General features: G+C 47.3%; 1 protein-coding gene across 2 annotated transcripts in view; it reads left to right on the top strand.

Moving 5' to 3' along the window:
- Window positions 1–24,130, top strand: part of Tmem132c (transmembrane protein 132C) — a 305,762-nt gene that overhangs the window by 254,864 nt on the left and 26,768 nt on the right. The window lies entirely within an intron of this gene.

The following is a 24,130-nucleotide window of genomic DNA, read 5'->3' as shown; positions in this document are numbered from 1 at the left end:
CTTGATTACATGGCATTATGTGAATGGCAAATGCGCTGGCTAGTTTTAACTGCCAACTTGACACAACCAACAATCATCCGAGAATTAGGTCTTAATGAAGAATTGTCTAAGCCAAGTTGGCCCGTGGGCTTGTCTGTGGGAGACTGTCTTGATGTTCAGTCGAGGCAGAAAGACCCATCCTGGATGCGGGTAGCACAGTTTCATGAACTGTGGAAGAGCCCTGGAAAAGGTGGACTGTACATGGGCAAGCAGGCAGCGTGGATGAACGCTCTCCTCTCTGCTCTGGGCTGTGGATGTGACTCACGACATGCTGCTTGAGTCCCTGCCTTGACTTTCCCCCATGATGGAAGTGTAAGCCTAGTGAGTCCTTTCTGCCCCAGACTGTGTTTTATTTTTATTATAGCAGTAGAAAGAAAACTAAGACAGAAGGGGACCCTGTGTCGTGCAGCCCCTGAGAGGTATTCCCAACTCCCCCCTGCCCCCTGCTGGAAGCAGGCAACTGCTTCATCCCACTTCCCTTGGACCACAGACTAGGCTCTCAATAGCCAAAAAGTCAGCAGAATACATTGGAATCACAGACCTCTGCGCGTCTCCGTCCCACCTGTGACAGGATTGTATTGCAAATTACGTGCTGAGCTCCTGTCACTCTCACTGATGAGCTCTTATCACCTAGTATCTTATTTAATTAATTAAAGGGGTTGGAGAGATAGCTCAGAGGTTAAGAGAACTGACTGCTGTTCCGGAGGTCCTGAGTTCAATTCCCAGCAACCACATGATGGCTCACACCCATCTATAATGAGATCTGGTGCCCAGAACACTGTGTACATAATAAATAAATTTTTTAAAAAAGAGAGATGATGGGAAATGAATTGACCAGGATTCTTCAGTATACATAGGAGACAAACTCAACCAATGTGAACTTAAAGTGTTTCTCACACACCTGCGAGTGCACGTTGGTTTAGATCTACCCTGGAGTCTTTTAAGACTTCCTAGGAAAGTCTTAAAAGTCTGCAGACCACACCCTGGGTGCTCCTGGTCCATATCATCAGGTGACCCCTCGCAGGACCATAATGGTGTTGTTGCAGAAGGAAGAGTGAGACCTTCACAGCCAATCACTCAGCAAGCCCCCTGGGGAAGCTCTGATTTGGTCTAGAGAGCTGACTCTGTAGTTAAGAAGGCTTATTCTGCTCTTTCAGCGGCCCCAAGTTCAGTTTCTAGCTCTCACTGCTTGTAACTCCAGATCAGGGGATCTGACACCCTCTTATGGACTCTGAAGGTACTGTACTCACACATGCACATATATGCACACAGAACACATATACACACAATTTTTAAAAAGTAAAATGAATAAATATTTTGAAGCATTGGCCTGGCTTGGCTATGTGCTCCCCCTCAGACATTCATCAAAGTCAAAGTGGATGCTACACTCTGCTTGCCAGACCTAAAGCCACATCACCCCAGGCGAGTATACAGTCAGACTCAGAGTAGGCAGGAATGATGCATCATGGGAAAATCTGACTCTCACTGTAAGGTGAGAGAGAGAGATACTAGCCAGACACAACAGACATCGGCCCACGTGTTGTCTGCCACATTTGCGAATGTGGAGAGAAGGTGGAGAGTAATTGCTTGTAATATTGTATTTTGGATGCTGTGGACTAACTCCAGGCCTTGTACACAGTTGACAAGCGCTTGACCTCTGAGTCGCAAGAGTCTCATTAGGAAGGTCAGCTGACTTTGAACTCATTGTATAACCCAGACTCACTTCAAAGTCTCCCTGCCTCAGACTCCATAGTCCTGATATTATGGGTGTGCACTACCACACATGGTTTGTTCTCGACTTTGAACATGTACCATTATCTCAAGTAACCCTCCACCTGAAGCCTGACCTTGAATCCATTTTCAAGTCTACATTTTAAACTGTTTTGCTTGCATGCTCAAAAAAAAACCCTTAAATATTTACTATGTGGCCCTTCAGGGGAAAAAATTGCGGATCTGTGTCCTAGAATTCATGCCAACATCCATTACGAAACATAAGTGCCCAATTCCTACCCTGCCTATTTCAGAAAGATAAGACATTCAAATACTTTGAAAAGCAAAACCATTATAAGGATGTAAGATACTATTACGGCCCATTGTCAACACGTACATCCTCCTTGAAATGAGATGTCATTATTGTGGTGATTGTGTTTTCACAGTGCTTTTAAGACAAGGAGGAACCTCTCCTCGTGTCACACCCCAAATCCTTTTGTCTGCAAGTTAGCCCAAGGGAATTCAGATTGGCTTCATGCCATGGTTGCCGGCAGTGACATGTCTGTAGGGCCAGCACGCATGCGGCTTGTGTGTGACCTCTAGGCTCCGGTGTTCGCCAGTGTTGGGCTTGCCTGGAATACAGGACTTGACTTCAGCTGTGCGGCACAGCATCGAGAACTAAGAACAGTTGTCAGTGGGATGTGGATGCGCACACCTATAATCCATCCCAGTGCTCGACTGAAGCAGGAGGATTCTGAGTTCAAGACCAGCCCTTGCTTCGGAAATTATATAAGACGCTGTGCTAATGAAAGGTCTACAGACAAACTGGCTCGGAGACCTTTAAAAAGTAGGTCTTGGCATGGGCATTTTGTTGTTCTTGCTGTTTTCGAGACAGGGTTTCTCTGTAGCTTTTAGAGCCTGTTCTGGAACTCACTCTGTAGAGCAGGCTGGCCTTGAACTCACAGAGATCCACCTGTCTCTACCTACTGAGATCTGGGATTATAGGCATACACCACTACCACCCAGCCTTTTGGCTAAGATCCAGTGTGGCATGGGTGTTTTTAAAACAGCACAATGTTTTGGGGGATTCATTTATTTATGAAGGAAGGAGATAAGCATATCTGAAAGTGTTTTAAGTAAAATGAGATCAAGTAAATTTATAACTAGTCCCCCCAAAAAATAATCTTTATTGACAGTAAGTAGGAACAGAACTGTAGATACACTCAAAGATGAGAATCTTATTTGATTTTTTTTAGTACTGGGATTGAACCTATGACCTCATGCATACCCTGCACCCTCCCTACCACTGAGCTACAAGCCCATCGTCTTTATTTTGAGGCAGGGTCTCAGGCTGCCCAGATTGGCCATAGACCCATTCTGTAGCCTACTCCAGCCTTTAGCTTGAATCCTCCTCCCTCAGAATCCCAAGTAGCCGGGAATAAGAAGCCTAGTTAAAGGTTTTCAAACAGGAAAGAGGGAAAAAGCAAACACTGTGAAGCAAAGCCCCCTGTGACCTGTTGGCAGCTGGTTAGGTCTTTGAAAATACCGAGTAGGGACTGGAGAGACGGCTTGGAGGTTAAGAGCACTTGCGGCTCTCGCGGAGGACCCCGGTTCAGCTCAGCACTCACAGTGTGTGGTTCACCGCTGCCTGTCACTCCAATTACAGGGGATTCAGCATTCTCTTCTGACCACAAGGGACATCCATACACATCTGAATATACACGCATACATAAAAATAAAGTAAATGTTCATAAAGGGGAAAGCAAATAAGTAAATTTCCCAGGATACTGTTCATCTTAAAGAAAACAGCCTTCAGAAAGGTCTGACAGGGGTTATTAAAGAGGAATTTGCTTCTCTTGAAATTTCTTGCTTCAACATTAAATCTTCCCAAACCTTTCTTCAGTGCAGAGAGGAAGCTGGGGACAGGAATGCCACTAACCGACTGTACCATCAGGCCTCAGCGTCTGTCTGCCCCAAGCTCAGAGCGGACTGCACACGAGGGTCTGAAAGAGCCCAGACAAGGAACCTGTCCATCCCATGCGGTGCTACTTGCTCTAAGGAAAAGCACTGTTAAACCCCAGCAGCCTGTTCCAATGCAACTTGCTCAGCACCATCTCCAGACAGCTATAGGCTGCCCTTCCCATCAGCATCCTTTCCCTGAGGGACCCTCTGCCTACCTGGAACCCTCCTCATACCCACAATAGGCTTTGGGTAGACATAAGAGTCTAGTAAAGACCAAGAACATGCCAGGTCCATGTGGGTAGCATGAAACTGAGAAACACATGGACTGTCAGATATATATGGGGGTAATTTCATTTATTCTGTGCAAAAAAAAAAAACAATCTGAGTTGCTTGGGCAGGAAGAGAAGTCAGGTATGGGCTCAGTGAGACGCATGTCCTTGTAATGAGAGAAAGGGGTGATAAAGGACCACAGACTCTCAGTAGAACTCATTGAGCCTCATGGAGCCTCCACACTGCATCCATCCCAGAGTGGGCATGAAACAGATACTCCTTGCTTTATATAACCTGACATGCTGGTGGGGCTGCCCCCTTGGATAGATCTTGCACAGGAGAGGTGGAACTTTACCAGTGGCTGAATGAGTGTGAGGGGATCTGTTGTCCCTAAGTGTCGCCCTACAAAAAAAAAATTAATGGGAGAAAAATACCCCCACTTTGTACCAAACATGATGGCATATGTCCTTAATCTCAGCACTGTAGGTCCAGGCATGACGACATATGTCCTTAATCCCAGTACTGTATGAGCCCATTCCTACAAGGTCAGCTAGGGTTCCTGGATAGGGGATCCTCGAGGCCAAAGGAAAGTCAGAAGAAATAGAAGACAGGATAGAATCGGGGGGTCTGTCTGGTCATGCCGAAGCAGCCAAACAGCCCCGAGTTTATTTCAGAACTTGCTTATATACAAAAGCAGAACAAAGCAGAGCACAGACGGCCAGTCAGTATCTAACCACAAGACCATTCCTGTCCTTGAGTGAGCAGCTTCCTCTCCAACATGTGCTTGCTGCCAGAAGCAGCCTTACTTTCTATCTTGATGTTCCTGAGGTTTGTCGTCAGCAGTATATGCTCTACTAGATAGAGTGTTCTTTTCTCACGGGCTAAATCAGAAGTCTCTTACAGCCCTCAAAGTTATAGGAAAAAGCAGAGCAGGCAAGCTTGAACTCAAATGACTTCTTTAAGTCAGAAATGACTCCAGATGGAAACTGAGTCACATGTGGGCTTCCACATAGTACTCAGAGTTCAAGTGCAGCCTAGTCTAAAAAGCAAGCTTTAGGCTACTCGGAGCTACATAGTAGGACATTGTCTCAATTTTTTTTTAAACTAGAAACCCCAACTTTTAGGTCTAGTCCAGACAAAAACAGCTCGCCCGTTTGGCAGATGCAAGAAATTGTCTTTCCCATGACTGAGATATTTTGCTTGGATTTTCTGATGCTGGCCAGGTTACTTGAAGTTTTGATGGGTTTCAAATCATCACCCTTTACTGATATAGGCTTAAGAGGAAGTCATTTTCCTTGGCCTGGGCATGCCGTGGGAACTTGGGGCTGTTCTCGGACTTTCTGTGGCGCAACATAATCTCTGCACAAGATCAAACTGGAAATCAACTGTCCATCAGCGGGCTGGTTAAAGGGATCTGAGTTTGTGGACCGCTGAGCCCTCTCCTCCAGGGAATCGGGGCTCCCTGGCACAGGTGTGATGGGACCTGTAACATGACCTTTCTGATGAGACTCACTCCACCTCAGTAACTTTTACCCACCTGCTGGGACTCTGTGTGAGCTAGGCTGGTTGCACTGCGCCTCCAAGGCTGGGGGCACTGCCCCCACAGAATTCTGATCTCAAGCTCTTTAGTGGGTGGCATTCAGAGGTAACTGGTGGGAGTAAGTCGAATATCCCATCCCCCAAGAGAGTCCATTGCAATCCAACTCCCTAGCTTCATTCCCAACACAGTGTGAACCTGACCTTGTTTGGAGAATGCAGTTTTGAAAATGTAGTGATGTGGAGTTGAGGCTCTCCCGGACTAGGAAAGTCCCCGAAGCCAGTGACAGAAGGTGTTTAGTATTGAAGTATTTACAAAGTTAAGAGCACTGAATGCTCTTCCAGAGGTTCTGAATTCAATTCCAGGCACCCACATGGTGGCTCTACACATATAATAAATAAATAAATAAATCCTTTAAAAAAAAAAAAGTAGTAGAAGAAGAATGTCCCAGTCACCCAGCCTGCCTAGATTTTCTCTCACAGAATGACGGCAGAGTATTGCATTGCAGTTCTGCATTTGGTATCTGTATTTCCCCAGGAGGGGAAGGGATCTCTGTACCATCTAGAACGAAGCTTGGTAAACAGCCGGTACTTAATGAGGAGCTGTAGAATGAGTAAATGGTTAGGTGATGGGATATCAGGAAGGTAATTTATTTGTTCTTTTTCTGTTGCTGTGATAACCAAAAGTGACTTAAAGGAAAATGAGTTTTCTTGGGCTTATGGTTCCAGAGGGAAAGCCCACAATATCAGGGAGACATAGCAGTAGGGAGCCAGAGAGGGAAGCTGAGAGATCACATCTCAACCATGAAACGTGAAGATGGGAGAAAGAGCTAGAAATGAGGTGAGGCTGTGAACCCTCAAAGCTTACCCTCAGCTACAAACAACCCCCAGCACTGCTCCATCTCTTAGAGGTTCCACCGCCTCCCTAAACAGCGCCACCTACTGGGAAGCCAAGTGTTCAAATACATGCATCTATAGGGGACATTTCTCACTCAAACCACAGATGGATAGATGGATGATTGGATGGATGGGTAGATATTGGAAAATATGAAAGGATGGACTTGGAGGCAAGCTGCTTGCTATGAGAAACTGAGTTTATATTCCCAAAAGCCATGTTTAAAAAAAAAAAAGGGCAGGTATGGCAATATGCAATGGTAATACCAGCACTGGGGAGGAAGAAACAGAGGATCCCTGGGACTTGCTTGCCAGCCAGCTTAGCCTAATTAGGGAGTTCCATGTTCAAGGATACCCTGTCTCAGAAACTAAGATGAACAGCAATAGAAGATGACACCCAGTGTCAGCCTCTGGCTTACATACACACTCAGAAACACAAGAACAGGCACACACACATACACATGTATGCAGGCTTACATAGGCATGCACACGAACATGCGCACACCCTATGTACAAACCACATACCTACACACGCAGACACTCACACACCACACCTATAACAGACAAATACACACATATACAGACACACCAAACATTCATTAAACAGATACCACAAATACACACACACACACACTCACGCTCATGCATGTGCACACATGTACACACACACACACACACACGCTCATGTGTGTGCACAAATGTACACACACACACCCTAATTTCATTAGATGGAAACCGTTTACCTCTCATTCATCTTCATAACATTTTAGGATTTAGCACCAAACCAAGGGCTTTTGTTTCTCCTTTCTCTGCACCATTGTGAGTGGCTTACGCCTCAGGATGTCCCTTTCTTTTTTTGCCTGCTGAAGGGACTTTAGAAAGAAGATTGGGAGAGACACGCTGGCAGAACACTCATATACATAAGATAAAGCTTTAAAAAAGAGAAACAACCCACAGGATTAATCAGGAAGCCGGTGCATAAGCCATATGCAGCTCCCTCCCCAAGAGTTACCACCGTGGTTGCCCAAGCACACCACCCTTGTCCTGACAGACAGCAGAGGGCAAGGCATGCGGCCGTCCACAGAAATGAGAGCCATCCATTACTCCAGAGGGGATTTGACAGCATGTGTTGGGATCAGACCTAAAATTCACTTCCAAGGCTGTGGGTTATTACCTCTGACAGGGTTTGTGCGGCGTTCTGAGTCCAGCAGGCAAGCTGCTAAGCCAAAGCCTTGTGTCCTATGGGGATGGGAGGGGAAGTTCTCAGAGACACGGAAGCCCTGCAGTCCTGAGTCCCAGCACACCAAGCGTTCTTAAAAGTAGAAACCGAAGAGAATGGATAATGGAATTTTATTCCTGAGAACCTTATGTGGGTACAAATTTTAATGAGAATTAAGCCTGGTAGTTTGCCTTAGAAATTAATACAAGAATGACTAAATGAAACAAGAGGGTTTTACTCCCTCTGTCTGGGTTTTGCCAAGGAGTTTTAAAAGGTCAAAATCAGCACATTCATCTATTTTGTGGAAAAGTGTTCCCTTTGCCTTCCAAACACACAGGAGGGATGGCTCCTCCTTCCCTTTAAGTAGTTCCCTGCCACCATGTCCCACATGTGCCTCCAACTTCATCTACATTAACCTCAGGCCACCAGCAGCCTCCCTGAGATGCTGCACAATGATGAAAAATGCCCTGGACCACTTCTGAGGCTGACTCTGCCTCTCAGGAGACCTTTGAGAAGCCAGGGCACAGCCTGAAGCCTGCTCCTTCCTGAAGCTGTTCTCTGATGGCCGTCCCCTGCTGTCCACCAATGGTGGGAAAGATTGAAGCTGAAGGTGGAAGTTCCAAGGATCCGCCACCATCTCTCAGAGCTCCCTCTGGACCTGCCTTTCCAGTCCGTTCCCAGGGAAAGCAAATTCTGCCTCTGCCTCTTCCACCCACCGCACGGGGTGTAACGATCTGAACAAAAATGGTCCCCATAGGCTCACAGGAAGTACTGCTAGTAGGAGGTGTGACCTTGTTGGAGGAAGTGTGTCACCAAGGGTGGACTTTGAGGTCTCAGATGCTCAAGGCAGGCCCAGTGTTACTCACTTTTCATGTGGATCCAGATGTCGAACTCTCAGCACCATGTCTGTCTGCATGTGACCATGCTTCCCACCATGATGACAGTGGACTAAACCGCTGAACTGGAAGCCTGCCTCAGTGAAACATTTTCCTTTATAAGAGTTGCCATGGCCATGGTGTCTCTTCACAACAATGGAAACCCTACCTAAGACATGAGTTATTCAAAGTTCCTCACCACTTTTGTTTAAAAAGTAACTTTGCTGAATTATAATGAATGAGTAAAAATAAAGTCCTTAAGTCGATGATTTCGGATGTTCTGCCACAACCTATCCCTGCCTCCCAGAATACTTTTCTGCTTATGGTCTGAATGAATGTCCCCAGTGGCATGTTCCCCAACCAATGGCACTGTGGGGAATAGTGGAACCTCTAAGAGGTGGGGCCTGTTGGAAGGAAGTTAGCTCATTGGCTAAGGGTGAGAGACTTCCTGAGAGGGGCTATTGCCACCCGAGCTGTCTGTCTTTGGCTTTGCTTCCCCAGCTGCCATGAAGTGAGCAGATTCTTAGAGTCATGTCCTCCTATCATAATCCTGTCGCCTCTCAGGCAGAAACCAAATAGCAGAATACATCTTTTTTGCTAGTAAGTTGACATCTCGGGTGTTCTGTCACAGGATCAGATGTCGTGCCTTTGTTCTTGGTGCATGTGGATATGTATGTGCACATGTGCACACAGAACACTTAACATGAGATGTCTTCTGTGTGTGTCTGTGTGCTTATTCATGTGTTGGCACATATACATGTGAATTCTTGCATGTGGAAGCCAGAGGTCAACCTCAGGTTCTGTTCCCGGGGAACCATGAACCTCATTATTTGAGGTAGGGTCTCTCATTGGTTTGGAACTCACCAAACAGGCCAGGCTGGATCCACCTTTCTGTACCTCCCCAATCCTGGGTTTGAACATAGGTCCTTATGGTTATGAGGCAGGCACTTTGCTGAGTCAGCCATTTCCCCTGCTCAGAATGTCCTCTTGACAAAGTTTCAAGTATACCCATGGCATCCTTGTGGCTAGCTACAAGAACTATGTTATAGATTACATACCTGGAACCTGCCCTTCCAGCAAAATTGGAGCCTCATTCCCACTGATTGATACTCCCATCACCCCTTCCAGCATCTCTACCAATCATGACTCTCTCCTCCCTCCTCCGATGTGTGGTGGCATCTTAGATCCCTCCATGAATGGAGCTATGCACGTATACCCTGCTGGAGTAACACCATATCCCCCAAGGTCACCCACACAGCATTTCTATTTCCATAGCCAAATAAATAGTATTTCCTAACCATGGACCAGGTTTTCTTTATCCATTGAACTTTCAGGGGACTGCAATTGGCTTCATGTCTCAGTTGTCACCGTGTTGCTATGGTGCACATGGAGCACAGACCATCTCTCATTCTTAAGTTTCTATTTCTGACTTGGTAGGAATTCTTCCCACCTCCTCCTTCCCCACACAGCAACAATGACTTAACACCTTAGAGTCTCAACCCCTTTTCAGCATCTTTCCTTTCATCATCTCCAAGTCCCCCAAGGCGCCACATGCTACTCCCATTTTCCAGCTGAGAAAGTTGAGGCTCAGAGAGGTAAAGCCAACCACTCAAGAGCTGAAAGCTGGTCATGACAATCATAGGGTATGACTTCAGTGTGACATCAGGGTCCTTCCCTGTGCTCAGAAGCTGGGACTAGCTGAGAGACTGAGGACCAGTCCTGACAGCATTCATTCTGTACCACAGCCCTGTTGAAGCCAAGTCTGTGGTCTCATTTCTGGGAATTTTCTCCAGTCCACCTCCTCTTTCCCTGTTCCTGAAAACCACTGTGGCTAAAATGAGGCCTCCCCTGCCACGGAGTCCCCACTAAATCCCACAGTTGGCAGAGTGGAATTCTCTACCGGGACCTTTGGCTAAGTTTACCATGAATATTTGCTTCTATGTGACTTAATTTTTTTTGTGGCCTGTCACATCTAGATAGGAATGGTGGCACTTTCAGAGTCAGCAAAATAAATGCCATCCATAATTTAGGGGTGCTTTAATTGAGATAATTTATAAAATGAGTATCGTGCCGAGGCACCAGGGGAAACACGAGAATGCCTTCATTTTCCCAAGACCTTTGAAAGCGTCCAGCACCGCACAGGAGTTTATATCTTTGGATCCGCATAGTTGATTCATAGCTGGCTTATGTTCCCCTCCTGGCCCTATGAAGGCCTACTGGCTAGATACACCTACGTTCCCTCCCATATGAGCAGGATTCTACAGTTTAGGCCATGCCTTTATAGACTCATGGTGTATAAAGATACTTTTGTTGTAAGCTTTGTCAGTGCCCATCGTGGATAGTCCTCCTCAGAAACAAACATCATCATCACCACCATCATCACCATTATCACCACCACCACCACTACCACCACCACCACCACCACCACCATCATCATCATCATCATCACTGCCATTATTGTCATCATCACCATCATCAGAATCATCATCACCACCATCACCACATGCCTGTGGCTATGTGATCCTGGAGTACCTAACCAGAGAGCCAAAGCCCAAACTGGTGAGCACAATGTCTGGAGATCAGAGCTGCCCAATTTAGTACCTTAATGAAATGAAAGGTATTAATAATGTTAGTGATGGTGATGTAAATATGGTAGTGGCCATATTTCATGAGCATGGTGGTGGTAATGATACTGATGTTGCTGATGGTGTAACCATAGTGATAATGCTCATGATGACTGTGTCGACAAAAGTAGCCTTGCTGATAACTGTTCTCATGACAGAAGTCGGGGTCACAGGGGTGATATCATCTTTTAGAACAGTCAAAAATCAAATCGGACTAGTGAGGAGACAAAAATGGTTCTCAACTTTCCTTATGCTGTGACCCTTTAAGGCAGGTCCTCATGTTGTGGTGACCTCCCAGCCATAAAATTATTTTTGTTGCTACTCCATAACTGTAATTTTGCTACTGTTAGGAATTGTAATACAAATATCTGATATTCAACCCCCATGAAAGGATCATTCAACCCCCCTGGGGTCATGGCCCACAGGTTAGCGACCACTGCCCTAGAGAATATTTCAATGGGCTGAAGATACCAACATCTTTCCTTTGTGTGTTCAAATATTTACTCTGAGTAGATTTCCACAATGACAGCCACAATACCTCAGAGGAACCAACTGTGACCTCACAGGACCAACCATTCCAGTTTGGCTAGGCCCTGAGGAGGTTCCTGAGATACTGGGTTTCTGATTTTTAAGACCAGGATAATCTATGGGAACCTGAATGAGTTGGCCATCTTGGTTTCCCAGTTTGATTCTGAGATTGCTCGTGGGTTGTGTATGACCCAGTGTTCTCACTTTAAACCATTGCTATAGAAGTGAAGGTAGCTGTAGAGAAGTCATTCTTTGTCTGAATTGCCTTAAGATGAATTTTGCTGTCCGTATTTACCAGTTGAAAGATTTCACACAAACACGCTGGTTTCTCCCCCTACACTCCCATCTCTTGGTTTTTTGAGACAGGGTCTCTCCATATAGTCTTAGAACTCACTATATAGACCAGACTGGCCTCAAACTCACAGAGATCTGCCTGCCTCTCCTGGGATTAAGGTTAGGAGCCCCCACACCCAACCCTGGCTTCTCTTGGAAGGCACAGAGTCCCTGGCAATCCACAACCCACAGGGCAGCCATTAGCACTGCTGAGTGGAAGCTGTGCCCCACCCTCCCTGGACCAGGACTGAGCCAGCACTTGTGACGGTTTTCCCCAAGTCCAGTGGACCCATTTGTTTTTCCTGTCCAACCCCTGAAGTCATCTCAATTGAAATAATGTGTGTAATTAGAACAGAGCTTAGATCCTCGGAAGCGTTCAGTGATATGACCGTTTGAGTTTATGATTCCCGCTCGGCAATTGTACCACTCAACTCAAGAGCATTGCAATCATTTGGCAGTTAAAAAAAAATGGACTGCAGGCATGTGCTAGAGTAAGGCTGAGCTGCCAAACCATCATCCTAAGCGAAAGGAATCAACTAATCCACAGACACCACGAACGACTTAGTGACAGCCCAGGGTGGGGAGGATGGAGTAACAGCCAGAGAAGGCAAATATCTGTGGGGTGATAAAATGCACTCAAACTCATTGTAGGGAGGGTGGCACAGTTCTGATTCCTCCAAACAGTACTAACTGTACACGTGCCCCACTAGTTGCGTCTTGACACAGTTGTTTCAAAAACAGGATGGGGGACGAATGAAAAGGAGGGGGGGGAAGAAGGCAGGAGGAAAAAGAAGAGGAAGAGGAAGGGAAAGGAGAAGGTGGAACAAGGAGGAGAAGGAAGAGGAGGAGGAAGGATGACAAGGGGGAGGGAAACTGAATGAAGAAAGAAGCGGAGTAGATCACAGATACCCAGTGTATGTGTCTAAGTGCTCCCCTCTCAGAGGAGATCGGAGACGGGGACAGAAAAGTGCACCCTCTGAGGGTCAGTGACCATGACACAGCCCCTGGCTGGGACCCATCCTCCAGAAGGAACCACCTGGGTTTCGGTCCTGCTGCACACACCCTCATCCCAGCCTCCCACATCCCGCCTAGGTGGTGTGTAGTCCCCGTCTGCCTCTCTGTAATAATACGGCAGCCACGGACAGCCTTTCCCAGCACCTTGTGAGGTTTGCATTCTGGTGGGTGCTGCTCCTCAGAGATGAGTCCAAGTCCTCACCCATGCTGCCTGTGGCTGTGACTGACTCATCAGGCGTTTCCAGATGAAACAAAGATGAGGAGCAAGGGAAGATCACGCTGGGTGATGGTGAGCCCTACACCTGCATGCACTCCTAAGGGACAGAAAGATGTCACCAAGGCACAGATATTGGAGGGAGGTCTCCACAAGCCGAGGATTTCTGCCAGTAGCAGCAGCCGGAACAGTCAAGGAAGGATTCTCCCATGGATCTTTGCTGAAAGTATGCCCCCTGTATGTTTAGACTTGGGGCCTGCAGGGTGAGGAGAGGAGAGGTGTCAAAAAATATACAGTATGGAAATATCTATTTAACAAATGGTGTTGGCGAGGCTGGAATATCCACTTGCAGGGGGAAAAAAGTGAAATTAAAACTGTGTCTTTTATTTTGTACCAAAATCAACATCAAGTGAATCAAAGACTTCAATTTTAAACCTGAAACATCAAAGCTGCAGGAAGAAAACTTAAGTGGTGCTTGTCAAGACATGGGTGCGGGCCAGAGCACAGGAGCCAGCCCCAGGATCTGCACGTGGGACACCATGAAATTAAAAAGATTACACAGAAAAGAACGACTTCGGACAGAGTAAACGGCCCACGGGGTGGGAGAAAATCTTTGCCAGCTGTAATTCCGACACGGGGATTAATAGCCAGAATTCTAAAAGAACTGAAAATTTATCAAAAAAGTAACAAAGAAAAGAAAAAGAAAAACCCTGCCATCCAACACACTGGCTAATAAAATGGACAGTTTTCAGAATAAGAGACACAAATGGATAAAAAGTATTTTTTTCCTTAAGTGGAAAAGTGCCGGTCATTAGGCAAATGAAATTAAAACACTTTTGAGACAGCCCGTTCCCCCAATCAGAGTGTCTGTCATCAGGAAATATAACCACGAATGCTGGAGAGGATGTGGGGAGAGAAGAGATTTTACTCCCTGGTGGGGGTGGTGTGCAAATTAACACAGTAGTTGTAGAAATCGACCGGGAGAATGCCCCCCAATTAAAACTGGAGTTCCCATGTGACCCAGCTACCCCACTCCTGGGCACGTGCACAGAGGACGGCGTACCCCATCGCGAAGACATCAACTCATCCATGTGCCCTGCTGGCCTTGTCAGAATACCCAGAAAACGAAGTCAGCCCAGTTGTCCATGAACACGTGCCTCGACGGATAAGGAAAATGTGGGACCTATACACAGTGGAGTTTTACTCATTTGCCAGGAAAAATTAACTCACAAAATTTGCAGGAAAGTGGATGAGCATGTGAAGTGTAATGCTGAGATAACACCAAGTTAGAATATCAAAAAACAGAGTGTTCCCTCTTCTATGTGATATGTGAATCCCAGCCCTGGTAAGAGAGGTGGGGAGGGGGGAGGGCAAAAATGTGACGAGAGCCTAAATAAAGAGAGGGGATCAAGGGGCAGTGGATAGCCTCTTGGGTAAGGAGCAGTTCTTTGGGAGATACGTAGCCACTGGTGGGTTGCCTATGCTCCCGTGGATGCCCGTGAGCAGCATTAACTGAACTTGGTTAGGTTACTGAAAGGGAAAAAAAATAGTTGATGGGGGGAAAGAAACAACAGTTGATGTGTAAGCACCAGGGGTGTAAGGTCACCCGGAATATGAGAGAAGAGAGACATGGGGGATTACAAGGGAGAATCAGCAGTACAGGGTGGCAGGAGGCTCAGAGGGTGATGAGGAATGAGACTTACGACATGTTGCTCAAAACTGCCATAATGCCTTGCAAGCTAACTTAAAGAAACATAAGTGGGTCATCACAGATGTCAGAGCCTGCCTGCTGCCGCCCCACTCCTCATTATGGGGGGTCCCTTGTCACCAGCCCTCAGAGAAATCTCCTTCAGTTTGCAGGAGCCACCGAGCCCACAAACTAGTTCCCCTTCCTTAATCAATTTCAGGAAAGCGGCAAGGATCCGCCCCATCCCTCGGCTCTTATTTGTCTAATACAGTGTGGTTCTCTGTAGGATAGGGGGGATTTACACTGGGATTACTGCTTGTGCTCAAAATTAGATGTCAAACGGGGTTGGAATGCAGAAAGCTGAGGAATGTCTCTCCTAACTCCTGGAAGGTTTGAATGAACCCGAATCCTAAACTCCATTTTGGACAGAGGGGAGGGGGCAGCTTCAGGCTGCTGCTGTCTGTCTGCACCTCAGAGTGTGACCTCAACCTCTCGGGCCCCTCGGAGACATGTTCATTAACGAGCAAAAGTGGGGTATAAAATTTTTTGAAGAGAGCAGCTGACGGAGCTGGGAAATGTCCAAGAAAACAGCAGCTTGGCCACATACTCAGCAGCCAGGGCCGGCATCCCATGCTCCCCAGTCTCAAGATTCAAATGCTGTGCCTGCTGGTGTGGGCAACAGGTGACTGTTTTAAAACTTGGGAAAAAAAATCTTATTTCCACAAGGACTTGTAAGGGCGGACAGTTCAGTACTTCTAGTAAGTAACTCAGATGGCTGCTGGCAAAGATTGTGTCGTGGTTTCTACAGCAAGCCTTCTGCAGGCAGGAGCAGTGACTCATAACCTGTGATCTCAGCAGTGTAGGAGACTGAGGCAGGAGGACTGAAAGTTCAAGGTTGGCCTGGGTTCCAGAGTGAGTTCAAGGCCAGCCTGGGCAGTTTAGTAAGACCCTGTCTCAATAAAAAGTTGTTATAAAAAAAAAAAAAGGCTGAGATACAGCCTAATGCCTGCACAGCACCTGCAAAACTGAAGTTTCAATCTTATTATATATAGTGGGTTTTAGGTCTCAGAATGCTGTCTGTCTCTCTGTCTGCCTTTTACCTATCTCTCATTAGTGATGAGACAAAATATTCCCTTGTCCTCCGTTACCTGCATCTTTACATTTTCTCTTCACATAAAAACTAAACTTGGGGGCCTGGAGAGATGGTTCAGTGACAAGGAACACTTGCAGGAGAACCCAGCACCCACACAGGGGCTAACAATCCGCTGTAATTCCAATTCTATGGGCACCAAGCAGGCCATGGTGCACAGACATGTGTGCAGGCAAAATACACCTATATCCAGAAAATAAATTTTTAAGTTAAAAAAGGATTAAGTTTAGTGTTAACATAATGTCTTAAGGGATCTGAACTCAGAAAGTGCACATGAGCCAAAATTTAAATCTGGAATGTTTGGGAAGTAAAGGGGTTTAATTTCACTAGTCCCTGGGGAAATGCAAAAACTAAAAAGGTTAAGAAAGAAAACCAGCCGCCTCACACTCAAAAGCATGGCTGAGATAGAAGAGCCGCCGAGTAAGACCAAGTGTTGCAATGGTAGAAGAAAGAAAACCACACACAGGCTCTGGTGGTGGGAATAAACAGTTCTTGGTGGTTTCTTCCCACGTTCCGTGTATACACAGCACAGTCCCGAGTTTCCTGGAGACCCAGGAGGGTGATAATGCTGCACATGATGGTATGGGCAGACAGATGTAAGCACACAACAGTTCTCATACCCAGCATAAACTGTCCATCTCGACTAGTGAAGGAATTAATGAGCCACCGTGTAGCCAGACGGTAAAACGCTGCTTGTCAGTGAGCAATAACTGCTGATGCCCCTCTGGAAAACTGGAGTGGAGCTCATGTCTGTATCTCCAGCAAGTCTGAAGGGTGAGGCAGGGGGATTTCTGCAAAGTCAAGGCTAGCCTGGGCTACCTCACCCCCACGATAACAGGATGTCATGCAATTGATGAGGTGTTTGCATAAGGACTTGAATCTGATCCCAGCACACATAAAGCAGGCATTGTGGTGTAGGTTCATAATCCCAGTGCTGGGGTGGGGGGAGTGAGTGGAGACTGATGGAGGCCTATGCTTACTGATCACTAGTCTACTTGGCAAGTTCTTGGTCAGTGAAGGAGGCTAGCTCAGTGAACCAAGTGCATGCCACTCTTGGGGGATGACACTAGACATTGTCCTCTGGCCTTTACGTGCCCACGTATGTGCGCACACACATACGCACTTGAGAAGAAAAACTGGGATGAGGGAAACTAAGCATTTAAAAAGTGAGCATTCTGGAGATCATTTTCTAAAAATGGCAAAACGACAGGGACAGAACAGTCAGTGGTTGCCGGAGGCTGGAGCAGAAATTAATTGGAAATGGCCCAGGAGAGCCTCTGAGAGATGGGATGCTCCAGGACTGCGAAGTGGCGAACGTGGGATGCTGCGCACAGAGGCTGCGCAATGAGGCTGCGCACAGAGGCTCACGTCGTCGTCCTGGGCCCTTTACAGAAGGCGAGTCATACAATTGGCTGCTCTGGCTCAGGAGCAGCAGTACCACGAAATGAGCATCGCTCCATTCTTCGAGTGTGCTGTGTGGTCTGCAGCTTGTGTTAGCAGGGGAAAGATCACTCCTAGATCCCCGCCACCCCCCCCCCAAAAAAAAAGGGAGGGAGAGGTACAGAAGTTTCCAGCTGTGTTCCAGCTGGACTTCTCTGTGTCCCGTGTCCAGCGTGTGGCATCTTCAGGAAGTCTTAACCATCTAGTCATGGTGGGCCACCAAGAAGAAAGGGGTCAGCGTGGGTAGAAGACAGACAAGAGAGGAGAATCGGGATAAATACAATCACAACACAACTGCATATTGTATGAAACTGTCAAAATTTTAAAGTCCGTTTGCAGGATGTGCTGTTTCCCATCTCTGCCACTAGGGGGTGATGTTAATGGTTGTCTATGCATCAGATACTGGACTTTCACTGGGATGGTCAAGTTGGATTCTGGGGTTCAGGACAGCTTTGCAGAGGCAATGCTAAAATGGGAAATGAGTTCCTTGGGCTGTGTGAGGCATAGGAGCTTCCGGCCTTTGCTAATGTATAGCTGAGGCAGTTCACAGGTCTAGACAGTCTGCGAACCTGGAGGTTCCTCTGACCCTCTCCAGAGCCAGGGGAGCCACCATCCACAGAATGTCTGGTAGATCGCAGTGCTATAAGCTCCTCAATCCCATGCCAGCTCCCTGCATGAACACCTGGCTCAGGGCCCACCCAGTCAGCCCTGGGCACCACTCAGATGGGGCCAGCTGGATCCTTCCATTCTTGACTGGCATGGTATAGGAATACTCCACCACCTGATATGCCCTGGCCAGGATATCTCAAGCCCAGGATCAGCAGACCCTGATATAAGGTACAATCATGGTGTCCATCCTGTATTAAAACCCACATGTACTTAAGCCCACCCACACCCGAGCCTGTCTCCTACCTGAGTCCACCCACCCCTGAACCAGCCTCCTATCTGGGTCCACCCACACCTGAGTCAGCTTCATTCCTGAGACCACCCATCCCTGAAATCACCCTTTCAGGCTTTCCAGAAAACTCCCATCTATTCCTTTCTGTGTTCACAGCCAAGGCCCCAAATGTTGAAGGATCCGTATGTGATTGTAATGCCAGCAAAGAAACTTGCCTGGAAAGCCCCTCCCCCGATAGCCTCCCAAACTTTAACTCCCAACTCACCATGACCAACCTACACCACTCTGTAAGCATCTCCCACTGGACAACATCCTGTCTGAAATGCTAGAGCTGCCGGCTGAAGCACCCTTTCTTCCCATCCTTCAGATTTGAATGTGGACCTGATTAACTGGAGAACCCCATGAGTCCAGGTTGGAGACCAGCCTGTTTCCCCAGCTGACTGGCCAGGACCTCTCCAGATGTCAGAGCATCAACACAGCCATAATTTGCCCACCATGCATCCGTGCAGTGTGGGGCCCAGGCTCTGCCCTGACAAAGTCGCTGAGAGTTCAATGCACTCTCCTGGGAACTCTGGATCTTGACTGTTGAGAAGCAGAAAAGGGGAAAGATAGAGGGGAGAGGAGGGAATTTGCCATCTTCAGTTTCCTGTTTTATATGTACACCCACACTGGGGAAGAAAGCTCTTTGTCTGTCTGTCTTTCTGTCAGCAGGGTCTCACACTAGAGCCCAACCAGGCTGTCCTAAAACTTGCAGAAATCCTCCTGCCTCGCCTTCTCATATACCAAGTGGATAGCTGAGAGTCTGTATGTGTCCTCATTTGCTTCTGACACTGATAAAACACTGTCCAAAACTGACTTGGGGGAGGAAAGGATTTTTGTTGTTTTGGGTTTTTTTGCGGGGGGGGGGGTGGCTTACAAGCCACACAGTCCATCATCAGGGGAAATCAAGGCAGATACTCAAGGCAGGATCTGGAAGCAGGAACTGAAGCAGAGGCCATGAAGGAATACTGTCACTGTCTTTCTTCTTTGGTTTGCTAAGCCTGCTTTTTTGTGCACCCCAGGACCACCAGCATAGGCTGAGCACCACTTGTAGGCTGGGCCCACCCACATCAATCATTAATAACAAAAATAACCCCCACAGACGTGTGTGTGGTGGAGGCAATTTCTAAATTGAGGTTCCGTCTTCCTAGGTAATGTCCCAGGCTGTGTTAAGTTAGCAAAAACTACTCAGCCCAATATGCCTAATGCTGATCACCTTTATTGATTTAAATGTTCTTCTTCCAAAATCATACAGACACACATGGAGAAGGGATGAGAGAGGAGAGGGGGGTAAAGATGGGAAGAGGACCAGAAAGGGTTCACATCATTTGTACTTCCCATCCTTAGCTGTAAGGGAGCTTGGACAGACTCTTCCCCCATGGTTTAGGAAAGCAGATGACCTAGGGATGAACACACAGAGGTATCATGTCTTGTGCAAGACAGAGGACTATGAGCAGACACCCCTGTTTCCTTCCTCATCCCTCATTACATGACTAGAGCAGACTCCACCTTAGGACTGCCCGGGAAACATCATTGGTTTATAGCAGCAGCAGCATCCACAGCAGCAGCATCCTTGTAATTAAGAAGTGCAAGAATCCACAAGCAGAGAAAGTGGCCACAACTTTGCCAAAATAAAGTGCATATTTCCCAAATGCCTCCTTTCTTGACAAAATTGCAAAACAACGAACTTTCTTTGGAGACATTCCTGCAACTTATTCAATGTGCCACCCGAGAGGATGACTTGTTTAATAGCTGAGTTATCGGTCCGGACCTTGTGGACGGTGCCTAGCAAAATTGAATTGCTTTCTTGTTTTAAATGCGTGCCTTAGAATAGATTCTCCATCTTGCCTTAGAAGCAAATTGACAGCTAAGTTAAGTTTGCCTCCCACACCCCAGTTTCGTACCATGAATAAATTGGAAGTAAATGAGATGGGAGTTGGATTTCCCCACAGAGACAGGACCTGGAATTATTGCTGTGTGGCTGCGAGGCCCACAGAGCTGTTAGCATGTGCCCTCAGGGAGGGAGCGAAATTTGCTGGGCTACCTTTGGAGAGCAGCCACGACTCCCTGGGAAGGATGGGTAAGTGGCTCACTGTCGAGTCTCGGCATTCCTTCAGTAGTGGGAGCGGACACAAATGCAAAGCTTCAGGACAGAGGAAGAATGAGGCTGGCTTAGCTCCCAGTGGTAAATATAATCAGTGCAAAGCACTGTGTGGCTGGACCCCAGCGGGTCACGCTGACAAGGGGGACTCTTTTCTTCCCTGAAAGTCCAGGTGCCATGAGAAAGCTAATGAAGATCTTTGCAGAGTATTACCAAAATATTTTCCGTAGGAGCTAGGGAACTGGCTCAGTTTGCAAAGTGCTTGCTGTCCAAGCATGAGGACCTAAGTTCAGCTCCCATCACTACATAAAAAGCTGGTGTGGAGGTGTACACTTGTAATCCCAGGACTGAAGAGGTGGAGATCAGAAGATGGCTGGGGCTCATCACAGGCCAGCTAACTTAGCTCCAGGCCGGAAGACCCTGTCTCTAAGCATACATCAGCAATTGAGGAAGACATCTAATATAAACCTCTAGCCTGCACACACACACACACACACACACACACACACACACACACACACACACGCACACACCATTACTGCATAATTTACAACAAACTAAGGAATCACTTAGAAGGCACTCTAGAAATAACAAAGAAAATCCACTAGTTACTTGAAACTTCCTTCTTGCATAGGTACAAATGAATAATGTTCAAATTCTGCCAGATGGAGGGCTGCCGGCTCCAACCAATCATAACAAAGCAGAGGGTAGCACTGACCAATCAGAAAGGACATTGATATGCAGGGATGTAGCAAGTCAATTCCTGGTATGATTCTCTAACCACTGGAACAAGCAGCCAGGCTCAAATGATCCCTGCTTCTGTAAGTCAGCCTGAAAGCTCCACAAGACAGGAAAAGCTTAGTGCAGTCTTCCTGGGGGCTTCCACCCTCCCTGCTTCCACAGTAAAACTCCTGCATCGCCTACCTTTCAAGCCAAACCTGGAGCTTTGATGGGACTCTGACTCATGGTCCTAGCATAACTTGTCACTCTATATCATCCATAGTTCTTGGACTGTGGCCCTTGAGCCACGCCCTGGCCTCACTTCCAAAGATGGAACCATGGAATTGCCTCTTCCAGGATTGTGGTCACATATACTCAGGGAAGTCAACCAAGGGCCATCTCCCTCACTCAAGGCCTTCAAAGAGGACTAATCCCAAATGACCAGACCACACATATCCCAGGCTAGTCTCAAGCTCACTACAGTCAAGGATATGTCTTGACAGGATGATCCTCCTGCCTCCACCTCCCGAGTTCTGAATTACATGGTATGCACCACCAAGCTTAGTTTATGAGGGTTGAACTCAGCGCTCTGTGCACGCTAGGCAAGTGCTGTACCCACTGAGCTAAAACCCCAACCCTCTAGGTAGGTTCGGAAACTCAAACTGGAAGGGCTTGTAGACAGCTTATTTTCTATCTCTGAATATATGTTTGTCGCTAAGAGTTCCTCAGCAGTGACTGTTCCAGGTGTCCAGAGTGGAACAGCCAGTGAGTGGTGGGGGGGGGGGGCTTCTTCTGTAGACTCAGGAGAGATAGACACAGACCTAAATCTGAATAGAATTATCTCGGGGCCATTGATGAACTGTGACAAACATAGCCGCCACGTAAATTTCTTTTCTTGTGACCATGTTCAAGTCCCTGACAAAAATAAGAAAGGATAGATATCCTGTTGGCTCATGTTTCTGAGGGCTCAGTGGTTGTCACTTAGCCCCATGCAGGTAAGCAGAATATCATGGCAGCAGGCTTGTGTGAGGAGGGACTGCTGCTCACACCCTGCCAGACAGAAAGTCTAGAGAAAATATACAAGCAGGGTCTGGGAGCAGGACATGCCCGCTAGTGGCCTACTTCCTCTAACCAGGCCCCACTTCTCAGTCAACAATGCTGTCAGATTATTAATCCATTCAGCAATTAGCGTCAACCAATCAGAGGCCTCAGAGTCTGTCTTGGGAAATGCCTCCCAGACACACCCAGAAGTGTTCGCCACTAATCTTAGGCATCTCTTAGTAATACCACATTGAAAATTGTGATGGATCATTCTAATCAGCACCCAGATAGCACAGGGAAGGGAGGCTAGAGTCTTGTGGTTATGTGAGGAAACAGCATTCCACATAAGAGGAACAAGACAAGAGAAGAGATGAAGTCACAGTAACAAAGAGAGCACAGTGTGGGGAGGGGAGGAGACAGAAGACAGAGGCTCTGGAAGATGTGATGCTCCAGCAGAACAGAGACAGGGTCTCCTCATTCCGATCTCAAAGGGCTCGCCTCAGATGCCATGTAGAGAATGGACTCTTGAAATGTGACCCAACCAGCTAAGCTGGAGGATGGAGACCAGCTACTATCCCACTGTGCTCCTGAACAGGAATCCTCACAGACTGGGAGTTGGAATAAGGGTTGGGAGCAGAGCTACACCAATCTCGTAAGGATGCTCGCCTCTTCCCCTGAATGGGAAGTGAGACAAGCCCAACCTCACAGCATCCTATTGATCCTGGCCCCTAAATTGGAAGAGAAACAAGACCAAAGAAAGAGAATCTGTGCTAGTAAGGAATGGCAGGAGAGTCTCTCATTGAGACGGGGCTGGAAAAGCAGCCAATGGACAGAGGCATGCTAAACAAGGCACTGTCTAGGAATGCTCGCTGTCAGAACACAGTGTCCTGGGCAGCACAGAACACTGGGGCCTTGGTGCCACAAGCAGCAGCATTCACAGTACAGGGAGGCGGCTTCTGTGTGACTGAATACAGCTTGTTCTGGGGACAGGGAATCATGTTGATCTCTTTCCAGCCCCTGACCCGACAGAGTCCTTTGGGATAACAGTGACTTTATGAAATGACCCTAAACACAACACTGGGAGAGAGGATGGTGCATTAAGTGGAGTGCTCTCCCCGCTACAGAGGGAAATCTATAAGCTCATTGTTATTCTTACGTCATCGGTGCAGAGGGCACAAAGAGATCATTCACCTTAGAGAAGTCCAGGTAATGGCCTCACTTTGGTCAGGACCTTGCTCAGTCTCATTCCTACTTCCCAGAGAAACAAAGTCCTCTGACATTGGTGCTCCCATACTGTGGCCATGTTGGCTGGGTCTGCTCACCATCAACTGGGCAGGGGACTGTTACACACAGAGGGACAGGTGGCTTGGTTGTCAGGAGATGAGGCGTTCCGGGACCCAGTTTCCTCCATGGGAGTGATACTAACCTCCCCCTACACACACCAAGCTGTACTGAATGAAAGCTCGCGTGAAAAAATTATGAGGAGGGTGGGGAGATTTCTGTCCCCTGAAGATGCTAAGTCATAAGGCCCAGCACCTGTGAATCTGAACTGAAGTCAAGTTCAGGTAAAGCCTGCGAGTGAGTGCTGCTGACCCAGTGGCTGCTGTCCCTATAAAGAGGGAAATCTGGGTATCTGGTGCTCACTGGCAGCCATGGGGAAGGCTGATATGGGAGATCAGGATGACCCAGATGACAAGGGCCTACAGAAGTGGTCTTAAGCCAGGAAGAGAAGAGAGTCTTACTTTGAGGTAGAGATGTGCCTATTCTATGCCAGACTCAGCCACAAACCCACTACAGTGAACTGGTATTTACTCATGAATGTATCTGAGGTTAAGT

The sequence above is a fragment of the Myodes glareolus genome, chromosome 2, assembly GCF_982192425.1.
Source record: "Myodes glareolus chromosome 2, mMyoGla1.1, whole genome shotgun sequence".
In the NCBI taxonomy this organism is placed as follows: Eukaryota; Metazoa; Chordata; class Mammalia; order Rodentia; family Cricetidae; genus Myodes; species Myodes glareolus.
Note: the sequence above shows the minus strand (reverse complement) of the source record. Positions and strands in the feature narration are given on the sequence as shown.